Below are 12,662 nucleotides of genomic sequence, written 5' to 3' on the forward strand. Positions count from 1 at the left end.
GATAAAAAAGAACAAGCAAGCTGGGAAAGTTTCAACAAAGCTGAAAAAGAGAGAGCTAGAGAAAGCAGAACGCTGCGTTATGAGGGACATCTCCATCATACTCGACGTGTTCAGTTTTGCCACGCACGCTCTTTCTCTCTGTTCCGCTTATGAATCGATCTCACTTGAACTGGAATACGTTTATGTATATTTTGCGTACATCATTTCTAAGATATATAGAGACTGTGTTCTCACTTCGCGACATTTCTCTAACTCATCCATTGAAACTAACTTCATGGGGAATTTTCGTGGAACCGTATCAGGAGAAAATAATTACTGCTACTTCTGCTGCGCATTTGGAGGAGTCGCTCGTCGACGGCAAGCCGCACCGATCCAGGTCAGCTTGAACCTTTACCTTCTTCATTTCTTCTTCTGTGTTCCACTTATATCTTAGCTCTGAAAAAACCAGTTTTCAAACAGGAAAAATCAAGGGAAATTTCAGAAAGCTATGTTAGCTCTGAACCACCAACCTATATTTAGCTCTGAACAAACCAGTTTTGAAAGTATAAAAATCAAGGGAAATTTCAGTAAGCCAAGGAAGAGAGAAGTAAGGGGGGGGGGGGGCAAGCAGAACGCTCTGTTTTATGAAGGTGTGAGGAGTCAGAACAAGATAATTTGGTATTTACAACATGCAGTGTATATTTCACGTCACGACATCCATATATATTGAGTATAACATGCATTCCACGTACATGATTTCTAGTCAAAGCACAAAATGTTTGCAAATAATTGAAACTAAATGATTTTATTTGCACCGCAAGTACCAGAGATCATTGATGATGTTTCTCTAACTTGAATTCTTCCTGATGTATCCACTGAGACTAAATGGATCTGGACAAAATAATTACTACAATAGCTGGCTTGTTGTATATTTTGACTGCAAAAATTACTTCCACCATCCTTATTCTGTCCACTGTTTGCTCACAGGACGAAGACATATTCCATCTCTGCGCTCCTGCAACCATGAGCTGGTCTGCTGCCGGGATCATCAGTGCCATCAATGATTGTGTCAGTTTGTTTCTGTCGGCCAAATCTGCCATTTCATCTTTGCGCTCCCGATGGAGTGGCTCACAAGAGCAAAGTCTCCAGGATCAAGTACTGCAATTACAGAGTGATCTACAACGTCTCTGTGACATTCTTCCTGCAATGTATCACCTCATTAATGGAGCAGAGTGGAGAAGCTATGAAGAGTGTGTGGCCAAGCTCCTTCCGTGTCTCAAGGATGCCGTGTCTAAGGCCGAGGACCTTATTGATGAGTTCAGATGGCACGAGATGAAGGTGCAAGTGGAGGGCAATGCAATCCAATCTCCTTTCATTGACTTCCTTGATAAGGTCATTCATGGCAACTTCAACAAGTTGAATGATATCCAACTGAGGTTGAATTACCTTTCGAGTGAGATGAAGGGTATGGGGCTTCGTGAAGTTACACATCACTTTGCCAAATCAGTCAGGCCAGTGACCACCTCTTTGTTGTCAAAGGAAACAAAGATATTTGGTCGTGAGAAGGAGGTGAAACAGGTATTGGGATTTCTTAAGGTACCTACACATCCCAAACGCAAGAGAGCAACTAGTTCAATCAACGCATCAACAAGCACATCATCAAGCAATCATGTTAACGGTGAACCAAAAATATTGAGTCTTCCTGTTTTGGTGGTAGCTGGAATTGGTGGTGTTGGAAAGACTACTTTGGCCCAACATATTTGCAACCATCAACGAGTGAAGTATCACTTCGAGCTAATAATTTGGATTTGTGTCTCAGATGACTTCGATGAGGAGAGATTAACTAAAGAAGCCATAGAATCATGTACCGGAAAGGAGGCAAAGATTGAAAATTTGGATTCTCTTCAGCGTGCTATTTCTAACCATGTGAAAAATAAAAGATTATTGATTGTCCTTGATGATGTGTGGGATGATGCCTTGAAGGATAATGGGCGGTGTTGGGAGATGTTTTGTGCACCTTTTGCAAGTGCCCAAGAAGGAAGTGCGATGTTAGTCACCACTAGATGTCCAAATATTACCAAGGCGGTGCACACAATGGAGCCTGTTATAGTTGAAGGTCTAAAGGATGATGTGTTTTGGAATTTCTTCAAGTTATGTGCATTTGGATCTGAGGGTTCTAGCAATGATCCTGAGTTAGAGTGTATTGGAAGAAGAATACTTCCTAAATTGAAGGGTTCTCCTTTGGCAGCCAAAACTCTAGGGCGCATGTTAAGCATGGACCATCAAGCATCGCATTGGAGTTCTATACTTGAGAGTGAACTGTGGGAGTTGAAACAAAAGGAAACCGAGATTTTGCCTGCCCTTCGGTTGAGCTACATGTATTTACCATTCTATTTGAAACAGTGCTTCGCATTCTGTGCCGTGTATCCCAAAGATTACAAATTTGAGAAGGCATGCTTAGCTGAAATTTGGGTAGCAGAAGGCTTTGTGGAGCCTCAAGGTGGTGTTCCCATTCAAGATATTTGCTATCAGTATTTCGAAGACCTTGTGGCGCGGTCCTTCTTTCAAAAGGTTAATGGTCGATATGTAATCCATGACTTGCTGCATGACATGGCACAAAAAGTTTCAGAGCACGACTGCTTCATCTTACGAAATAAGAGTGACTTTGATAAAGTTCCCCAGAATGTTCGCCATCTATACATACTGCCTAGCAGTGAATTTGATGATTCCAACTTGTTGAGACTATGCAAGTACACGAAGCTGCGTACCCTAATTTGCAAGATTAATTTGGGCAAAAGAACATGCTTTGTAATGGACCACTGGTGTACTAAACTTACACGGATGCGTGTGATGTCTTGTACCTTCACAAATGAATTACCAGATAGTATCGGTAACTGGAAGCATCTTCGGTACCTTGAAATCTCCAGAACTTGTACTTTGAAGAGGATTCCTTCAACTTTCTGCCGGCTATATAATATGCAGATTTTATATGCCAAGAAATGCGAGCTACAAAGCTTACCCGCTGACTTTGATAAGTTGACCAGTTTACAGAAATTTGAATTAAACGGATTATTTATTGATTCAGCCAATCAAAGGGGACAAGGAATTAGGTCAATAAAGAATCTGAATCTAATTCGTGAATACTTGGTGATAAATAATCTTGGTATCCTAAGTAAGGACCATGCAGCAGAAGCTAAACTGAAGGATAAGAAATGTCTTGAGAGGTTGATATTGAATATGCGAGTTGCTTTACGCTCCGCTGAGTTTTATATCCACAACAATGATACAGAAGTGCTTGAAGGTCTGCAACCTCCTATCAGCCTAAAGCGTCTCTTCGTCAAGAATTATGTTGGTGTCTCGCTCCCAAGCTGGTTTCAACCACAAAACTTGCCAAGTTTAACATCACTTCGTTTTGAAGGTTTTGTTGGGATGAAGAGCATATCATTTCCCATGATCTCACAGACCATAAACCTAAATGAGACACATGCAATTGGTACGTTCTTGTCCTTGACAGACATAACCATTGAGAACTGTGAAAATTTATCAAGCCTATTCTGCAACCAAGTTATGTACCTGGCATCAAGAAAATATATATTAAAGATTGCGAGATGTTAGCATCTGTACCAACTGAATTTTTTGGGGGTTTTCATTTCCTTGAAAATATGTCAATAGTTGATTGTCCGAACATCTGCCACCAAAGATTGGTTTCGCCGTCCCTCAAGGAGCTCCATTTGTGCCGTTCCGGTATCTTTTGCAATATTGACTGCTGCTCCCTCACCTCCTTTCATTGTCAATGCGAGTTTGCCACGTCCATACAACTACAAACGTGGAGTCTTCCAGCTTTAAAGAGATTGGAAATTTGGTGCAAATCTCTTACATCTATTGGAGGGTCCCCTAATCTTTCCATTTCTACGGGCACTAGCTGCATTAGAGCATTCCCGTCCCTTACTATCCTACAAGTTCAGTCCTGTGATAAATTGTCAACCCTTGATGGCATCCTAACACAAGAATACATACCTGCTATTGAGAAAATTTGCGTCGAACTTTGTCCTGAGTTACTGTCCCTGCCACTTGAAAGGTTTGTGAGTTTTCCTTACCTGAAGCATCTGAGGATTTTTAGCTGCCCAAGTCTCAACTGGCAAAGAGGGCTGGTATTGCCATCACATATCAAGGTTGTCCAAAGTTAGACGAAGTGGGGGAGATCAATGGAAGATCGGTCTAAGGTATTTGTGCTAACGCTTGTTTCCTGTCCAGCTTTTATGTCTATGTTGCTCGAAATTCCGTACATACTGTAGATTACTCATGCATTAGGCAGTGATGATCCAACTTAAATTTGGTATCAGTGATGACACCTACATGTATTATTTGTCTTGTTTCTGCTTGTTAGTTCCAATGTCTAGTTCGTATAGAAATCTGGATCTGTTAATCATTTCCATAAAGAAATTCCAGTATAGGGCGACATTTTAAACAAAACTTGTTAATACGTGTGCTGCCGCATTGTGTGCGTTAAGTCGAAACTCTTGTTTTTTTTGGCCAAATTTGCTACACTGATTGTGTTTTCTTCTTCAAGGAACGTATAGCTGCATTATTTGAAGTTGGAAGACCTGAGGACAACAGGATATGATGCCATTGTTTCGCTGTCTCTATCTGTATCGCTGTGGACCCATGGCTGTTTCTCCTTTTTTTTTACAGTTTTATTCATCAATCATTTCCCTTATTTGTTCTGATAACTATGGTTTACACAAACAGTAGACTTGTTGTAATAACTTATGAAACGACAGAGAGTCGCTGTGTAAGACATGTGGTATGTGGCATTTGTGCGTTATGGTGCATCTTAATTAGTTTGTACGGCGAAGAGGCAAGCAGATGGGTTCAGGTTTCAGAAGTAAAGAATATGCTGTATAAATTAGGTCGTTTGGTGTTGCAGTTTGCAGGGGATTATTTCAAACCGCCAGAGAGTTGGACTAAGTTAAAATGCCCGGTTCAGGTCTGAAGAGCCGCGTGGGATGGGTACTTAGCTTTTTGAGCGGACTTAGCTTTCAGAGAGCGGATGGAGCTGACAGAAAGAAAGTTGCTGCACTTTGAATCGAGAGGCAGATGTGCATTTGGCCCAGTGCCTTTTTGTCACTAACTTCATTTGTGTATATCCATTTTATTTATTGTCCTCCCATCCGTTTTTTTTTGAGAAAATCCTCTCATCCGTTGCTTACACAATAATTTTTTTTTTACCATAAAACAGTAGGGTAAAACCCTACTGTGTGTCATTTTCATTATAATGAATAAAAGTGCATAGTGCAATGGTTGTTGGGAGAGCAACCAGAGTGGAAGAGTTTACAGAAAAGAAAAGAAAAGATAAAATACAGAATTATTCAAATGCTTACACAATAATTGGTTGGGCATATATGAAAGTACTCCATGGAAGAGTTGCAATTGCAAAGCCGATCATCATCAGCAGCAGAGCTCAATGTGCATCTGTGTGGGCAGATGCTTTCCCGGCTCTCCCTCTCCCATTCCCCTTCCACCGCCCGGCGTCTTTGCCCTTGTGCAGCGTTCGCCCGCTCCCGCTCACCTCCACTTCTCCTCCTCATGGACAGAAACCCTCCTCCTCCTAAAGATTGCTATCTATGTTCCAGAAATAATATGCTTAAACTTTTAAAAGCGTTTATCGAGCATTTAAAAAAAGTTCATGCGTTTCAAAATATATGGTCATGGCATTTAAAAAGTATTGGCGTAATTTTCCAATACATTTCATACCATTCCAAAAACAACTGTCGTGTGTTACAAAAATATGTTTGTGAAATTTTAGAAAACAATTCTACAATATTTTTTTTTGCGTAATTTAGAAAAATGATTCTTACATTAAAAAATTTACAAGTTTCAAAAATATGTTTCTAACATTTTTATAAACATTTATAAATTTAAAGAAAATGACCGTGTAATTTTTGTGTCATTCAAAAAAGTATCTTAACATTTCAAAAAAAATGTACTAACACTTAACAAATATATTTTATGCTTTAAGAAAATGTTCAACTTGTGTAAAAAAAATTCAGCGTGCATTTGACAAATGTTCAACTTGTATCTGACAACATTTGTGAATTTTGTGAATATGTATTTGAAAAAGTCTGTATGTATTTGAAAAATGAAACAAAAAATGAAATATAAAAAAGAGGAAAATCATAAATAACTGATGATAACGATCCAATAAACAGACAGACAAAAGGGGAAAAAGACAGACAAATAGCTTCTAAACTAGTTTAATGTTTTTCCGTGATGATAACGCCCACACGTATGGCATACTTGTACATCGTCCACACGTCTTGATCCACCTTAATTCTGTTTTGCACGTATCCTAAAGGAATCAGAGTGTCACGTAGGCATAGCGTGTTGTGTGGGCGTTAGAGCGCTCGCCCACACGACCCGCAGCGCGCGGTTTGCCAGCTGCGCCGTGTGGGCGAACCGATTCCCGCCCAGACAGTCACCAACTAGTCCATGCGCGTGTGGGCGAGCGCCTCTTCACCCACACAATGCTCGTACGGTGATAGATGGCAACTGCAGTTGCACGTATGCGGCAACTAGGTAAACACACATGGCAACTATGATTCGTTGATAGATGGCAACTGCAGTTGCGAGTATGCGGCAGCTAGGTGAACACACATGACAACTATGATTCGTTGGTAGATGGCAACTGCAGTTACGCGTACGTGGCAACCAGGTAAACACACATGGCAACTATGATTAATCATACATGGCAACTAGCACTAGTAGAAAAAGGGTCAAATGTTCAGCTCATTAGTCCCGGTTTGTATTTGAACCGGCACTAATGTGACCATTAGTGCCGGTTCCAACGGCTAGGCGGGCCGCTCTCATTAGTGCCAGTTCACGCCGAACTTTTAGCACCGATTCGTGCCACGAACCGGTACTAAAGAGAGTGGTGGCAGGATGTTGTCAGACTGGGGCCCCTCCAGCACCTTTAGTACCGGTTCTTGCCACGAACCGGTACTAAAGGTCGTCCTATATAAACCCTTCGTCCACCCGCGATCGAGCTCGCTCTATTTTCCCCTTTTCCCTCTCCTCTCTGTTCTTCCCCTCTACCTCGAGCTCATCACACAATTTGCCCAAGTTTTGTCAAGATTTGAAGGCCCCCATCCATTCAAGTGATCACAAAGGTAAGCAACTTTGTCTTTTCATCTCTCATTGCTAGATTAGCTCTTGCAATGCTTTATATAGTCATTAATTTGTGGGTTTTAGTAATTTGGAAGGAATTATATGTGGTAGTTTATTTGATTTATATGCAATTTGAGCTCAAAATAACTCTTAGTTTGCATATGTAGGTGTGGTTTACTTAGTGCCTTCCTGTCTCCATCCTAACCACCGTCGATCGTCCGCACCGTCCTGTCGCCGGCACCACCTTGCGGTGAGCCTCTTGTTCTTATCTTTTTAATATAAAAAAAATAATGTTTGTGTGATTTAGATATATAGTTACTTGTATAATTATCTTACCCGTACGTTGTTTGTTATACATAGTGCCATGGTTTTGATATCCGTCCCCGTCGGCCCTCGTCCGTGTTATGATTCGGATGTGGTATATTCTCTTTTAAAACTATTTGTTGCATTTCGTGTTCATGACAAATTATGCCCATCAAGTTGACATAGATATTTTTATCTAGGAGGTATGTGAACCAGAAATTCCAACCGACCCTATTTTCGAGAGGTTAAATTTAGTTGAAAGAGAAAACGAGTATTTGAAAGAAAAAATGAAAAGAATTGAGGGGGAGAAGATGGAATTGGAGTTGCATGTTGCCGATGTCGTCGATGATCACAAGATCAAGATGGAGAAAATGCGCTTGAAGATTAGAAAGATTAGAAAATATGCCATTGATAGCGAGGCTTGCTATCATTATGTTGTTGGATCAATTGTTACCTTAGTTGCAATCTTGATCGCATTTGTTGTTCCATTTAAATGCTTTAGCTAGAGAGTTATTTTTATGTTGCATTTAAGTGTTGTATGAACTTGTATTAAGTTGGTCTTTTCGGTGTTGTGTAATGAAGATGAGCCAGCAATGGATGTACGATGACCGATGCTCTCCCCAGTTCATTAATGGCGTGCATACTTTTCTAGTTGCGGCTGAGGCAAACAAGCGGGCGGATGGTTTTATGCCTTGTCCATGTGCTGGCTGTAAGAAGAATTACTCTAAGTTGAAAATCATTCACATCCACCTGTTTGAGTCCGGTTTCATGCCCCACTATAATGTTTGGACCAAGCACGGAGAAAGAGGGGTTATGATGGAAGACAATGAAGAAGAAGAGGACGACGACAACTATCCTGGCCATGGGTTCGCTGAATACGATGGTACAACAATGGGGGAAGAAGCTGAGCCGGCAATGCGGGAAGAAGCTGAGCCGGCAATGCGGGAAGAAGCTGAAGAAGAGGCATCAGATGAGACCGTTGATGATCTAGGTCGGGCCATTGCCGATGCAAAGAGAAACTGCGCAAGTGAAAAGGAGAAGAAGTTGCAGCGCATGTTAGAGGATCACAAGAAATTATTGTACCCGAATTGCGAAGCTGACAAGAAAAAGCTGGGCACCACACTCGAATTGCTGCAATGGAAGGCAGAGAATGGTGTATCTGACAAGGGATTTGGAAAGTTGCTGGTAATGATAAAGAATATGCTTCCAAAGGACAATGAATTGCCCGAGTGTACGTATGAAGCAAAGAAGGTTGTCTTCCCTCTAGGGTTAGAGGTGCAGAAGATACATGCATGCCCTAATGACTGCATCCTCTACCGCGATGAGTACGAGGATTTGAACGCATGCCCGGTATGCGGTGCATTGTGCTATAAGATCAGCCGCGATGACCCTGGTGATATCGAGGGCGAGTGCCCCAGGAAAAAGATTCCTGCCAAGGTGATGTGGTATGCTCCTATAATACCACGGTTGAAACGTTTCTTCCAAAACAAAGATCATGCCAAGGCGATGCGATGGCACAGAGAATACGGTAAGAAAGACGGAAAGTTGAGAGTACCCGTTGATGGGTCACAGTAGAGAAAAATCAAGAGAAAGTACAGGGTGGAGTTTGCAGGTGACGCAAGGAACGTATGGTTTGGTCTAAGCGCAGATGGCATTAATCCTTTTGGGGAGCAGAGCAGCAACCATAGCACATGGCATGTGACTCTATGTATGTATAAACTTCCTCCTTGGTTGTGCATGAAGCAGAAGTTCATTATGATGCCAGTGCTCATCCAAGGCCCTAAGCAACCCGGCAATGATATTAATGTGTACCTAAGGTCATTAGTTGAAGAACTCTTACAGCTGTGGAATGGAACAGGTGTACGTGCGTGGGATGAGCACAAACATGAAGAATTTGACCTAAAGGCGTTGCTGTTCATGACCATCAATGATTGGCCTGCTCTCAGTAACCTTTCAGGACAGACAAACAAGGGATACCGTGCATGCACGCACTGTTTGGATGATATCGGCAACATATTTGGATAATTGTAGGAAGAATGTGTACCTAGGACATCGTCGATTTCTTCCAAACAGGCATCCCGTAAAAAAGAAAGGAAAGCATTTCAAAGGTGAGGCGGATCATCGGACGAAGCCTCGCCACCGTACTGGTGCTGATGTACATGATATGGTCAAGGATTTGAAGGTAGTCTTTGGAAAGGGTCCTGGCGGACAACCTGTTCCGAATGAAGCTGACGGACGCGCACCCATGTGGAAGAAGAAATCTATATTTTGGGACCTGCCCTATTGGAAAGACCTAGAGGTCCGCTCCGCAATCGACGTGATGCACGTGACGAAGAATCTTTGCGTGACCCTGCTTGGCTTCTTGGGCGTGTATGGGAAGACAAAAGATACACCGGAGGCACGGGAGGACCAGCAACGTATGCACGGAAAAGACGGCATACATCAGGGTCATGCCAGCTACGCTCTTACCAAAGAAGAGAAGGAAATCTTCTTTGAATGCCTGCTCAGTATGAAGGTACCGTCTGGCTTCTCGTCGAATATAAAGGGAATAATAAATATGGCAGAGAAAAAGTTCCAGAACCTAAAGTCTCATGACTGCCACGTGATTATGACGCAACTGCTTCCGGTTGCATTGAGGGGGCTTCTACCGAAAACCGTTCGATTAGCCATTGTGAAGCTATGTGCATTCCTCAATGCAATCTCTCAGAAGGTAATCGATCCAGAAATCATACCAAGGTTAGAGAATGATTTGGTGCAATGTCTTGTCAGTTTCGAGTTGGTGTTCCCACCATCCTTCTTCAACATCATGACGCACGTCCTAGTTCACCTATGCGAAGAGATTAACGTTTTGGGTCCTGTATTTCTACACAATATGTTCCCCTTTGAGAGGTTCATGGGAGTCTTAAAGAAATATGTTCATAACCGTGCTAGGCCAGAAGGAAGCATCTCCAAGGGCCATGAAAATGAGGAGGTCATTGAGTTTTGTATTGACTTTATTCCTGACCTTAAGCCGATTGGTGTTCCTGAATCGCGGCATAAGGGCAGACTGGATGGAAAAGGCACGCTAGGAGGGGAACAAATAATATGTATGGACGGGCATTCTCTCACTCAAGCACACTACACAGTTCTACAGAATTCCGCCTTGGTGGCTCCGTATATGGAGGAACACAAGAATTTTCTACGCTCCAAACACCCGGAGCAGTCTGACGACTGGATTACACGTGAACAAACGGGGACTTTCTCCGGTTGCTTGCAGACATGTGCCATGTATGACGTTGCTATTGAAGATGACCTATACTGGCTGTCCCAGTTACCATCTTCGAATATAATGACTTTCAAAGGGTACGAGATAAATGGGAATACATTTTACACGATCGCCCAAGATAAGAAGAGCACCAACCAAAACAGTGGTGTCCGCTTTGATGCAGCAACCAAGACGGTAAAGTAAACATATTATGGTTACATAGAGGACATATGGGAACTTGACTATGGACGTGGTTTGAAGGTCCCTTTGTTTCGGTGCAAATGGGTCAATATGACATGAGGCGGGGTAACGGAAGACCCGCAGTACGGAATGACAACAGTGGATCTCAACGATCTTGCGTATGCAGACGAACCATTCGTCCTAGCCAATGATGTGGCGCAGGTTTTTTATGTGAAGGACATGTCTACCAAGCCGAGAAAAAGAAAAGATAATGAAGCGAATGCATCATACGATGAGCCAAAGCGCCACATAGTTCTTTTAGGGAAAAGAAACATCGTGGGAGTGGATGACAAGACAGACATGTCAGAAGATTATGAAAAGTGTGATGAAATTGCTCCATTCACAGTGAATATTGACCCGAGCATCCAGTTAAATGATGAAGATTGTCCATGGTTATGACGCAAAGGGACACATGTGAAGAAAAAGTTTCACACCCAAAGATCCCACTCTGGATGTGATCGGCTTCACTGTCATCACTCTCGAAAAAGTTTCCGGACTTATATATCTGGAAAGTCCCTCTTCGAACTAACCGGAGGGAATCTTTGTAATGGTTAGGGTACTTATGTGTTTTCGCATTTGAAACGCGAAGAAATTTTATGTGCAAACAAATTCTTTCATGCATTTACTGATTTTTTCAGCTAAATGACCCTCAAATTGAAAAACACTTCAGCTGAAATCTGAAAAGATGGAAAGTTGGCATGGTATCATCATTTCACCCACGTAGCATGTGCAAAAAAGTTGAGACGGTTACGACAAAAAATGGATGCACTTCGTGTACAAAATGGACAATCTCTTTCGAAGTATCAGGGTTTCAGACGAAAACTCATCTGTTACAAAAGGCATTTCATTTTTTTACTTATTATAACTCCAGACATTTTGTCCGTTCAGTATGCACCATTCAAAGCCGCGTCATCAATTTTCAACCCTTTCTGACTTCATTTGCTATTTTTCATGCATTTACTGATTTTTTAAGCTAAATGACCCTGAAATTGAAAAACACTTCAAATGAACTCTGAAAAGGTTGAAAGTTGTCATGGTATCATAATTTCACCCAGATATCCTGTGCAAAAAAGTAGAGAGGGTTACGGCAAAAACTGGATGCACTTCGTGTACAAAATGGAGAATCTCTTTCGAAGTATCAGGGTTTCAGATGAAAACTCATCTGTTACAAAGGCATTTCATTTTCTAAATAACCTAAGTATTACCAAATTGAATATAATGATAAAACACACTATTAAACATAAGAAAAAAGAATCACCGAAAAATCTATTTTTAAAGTTAAGTTATTCACAAACTAGTGATTCACACAAATTTCAAATAATTTAAATTTAAACTATTCAAATTTGAAAACTACCGGCACTAACAGAAAGTTTGTAATTTTTTGTACGTAAAGCAAAAATATTCACAAAGAAACTCTAAATACAACAAAAAAAAACAACTCAAAAATAAATAAAGCAAAAAAGAAAAAAAAACTAAATGAAAAAAAGCCCGCCTACTGGGCCACAGCGGCCTGCATACTACTAGAAACCCAACCTCTGGTTGGGCAAGGATGCAGGCCCGCTAGCCCAGTAGGCCCAACAGGGCATCACAGCATAGGTAGGCCAAGAAGGCCTGCTTTAGAGAGGAGCTCGAGACAGCAGCGGCGACGGGGGTTATAAGCAGGTGCAAGCGCCCCTTGGCTAGCGAGGTGGGACTAAACTTCTGCGCCCCTCGCCTGGCAGCGCACCACCTT

The 12,662-nt window shown here is 41.8% G+C and overlaps 1 pseudogene; it reads left to right on the plus strand.

The window, feature by feature from the left end:
* Window positions 1–1,185: 1,185 nt before the first annotated feature.
* Window positions 1,186–12,662, plus strand: part of LOC123056217 (putative disease resistance RPP13-like protein 1) — a 77,966-nt pseudogene continuing 66,489 nt past the window's right edge.

Source organism: Triticum aestivum, chromosome 2D, assembly GCF_018294505.1.
Source record: "Triticum aestivum cultivar Chinese Spring chromosome 2D, IWGSC CS RefSeq v2.1, whole genome shotgun sequence".
In the NCBI taxonomy this organism is placed as follows: domain Eukaryota; kingdom Viridiplantae; phylum Streptophyta; class Magnoliopsida; order Poales; family Poaceae; genus Triticum; species Triticum aestivum.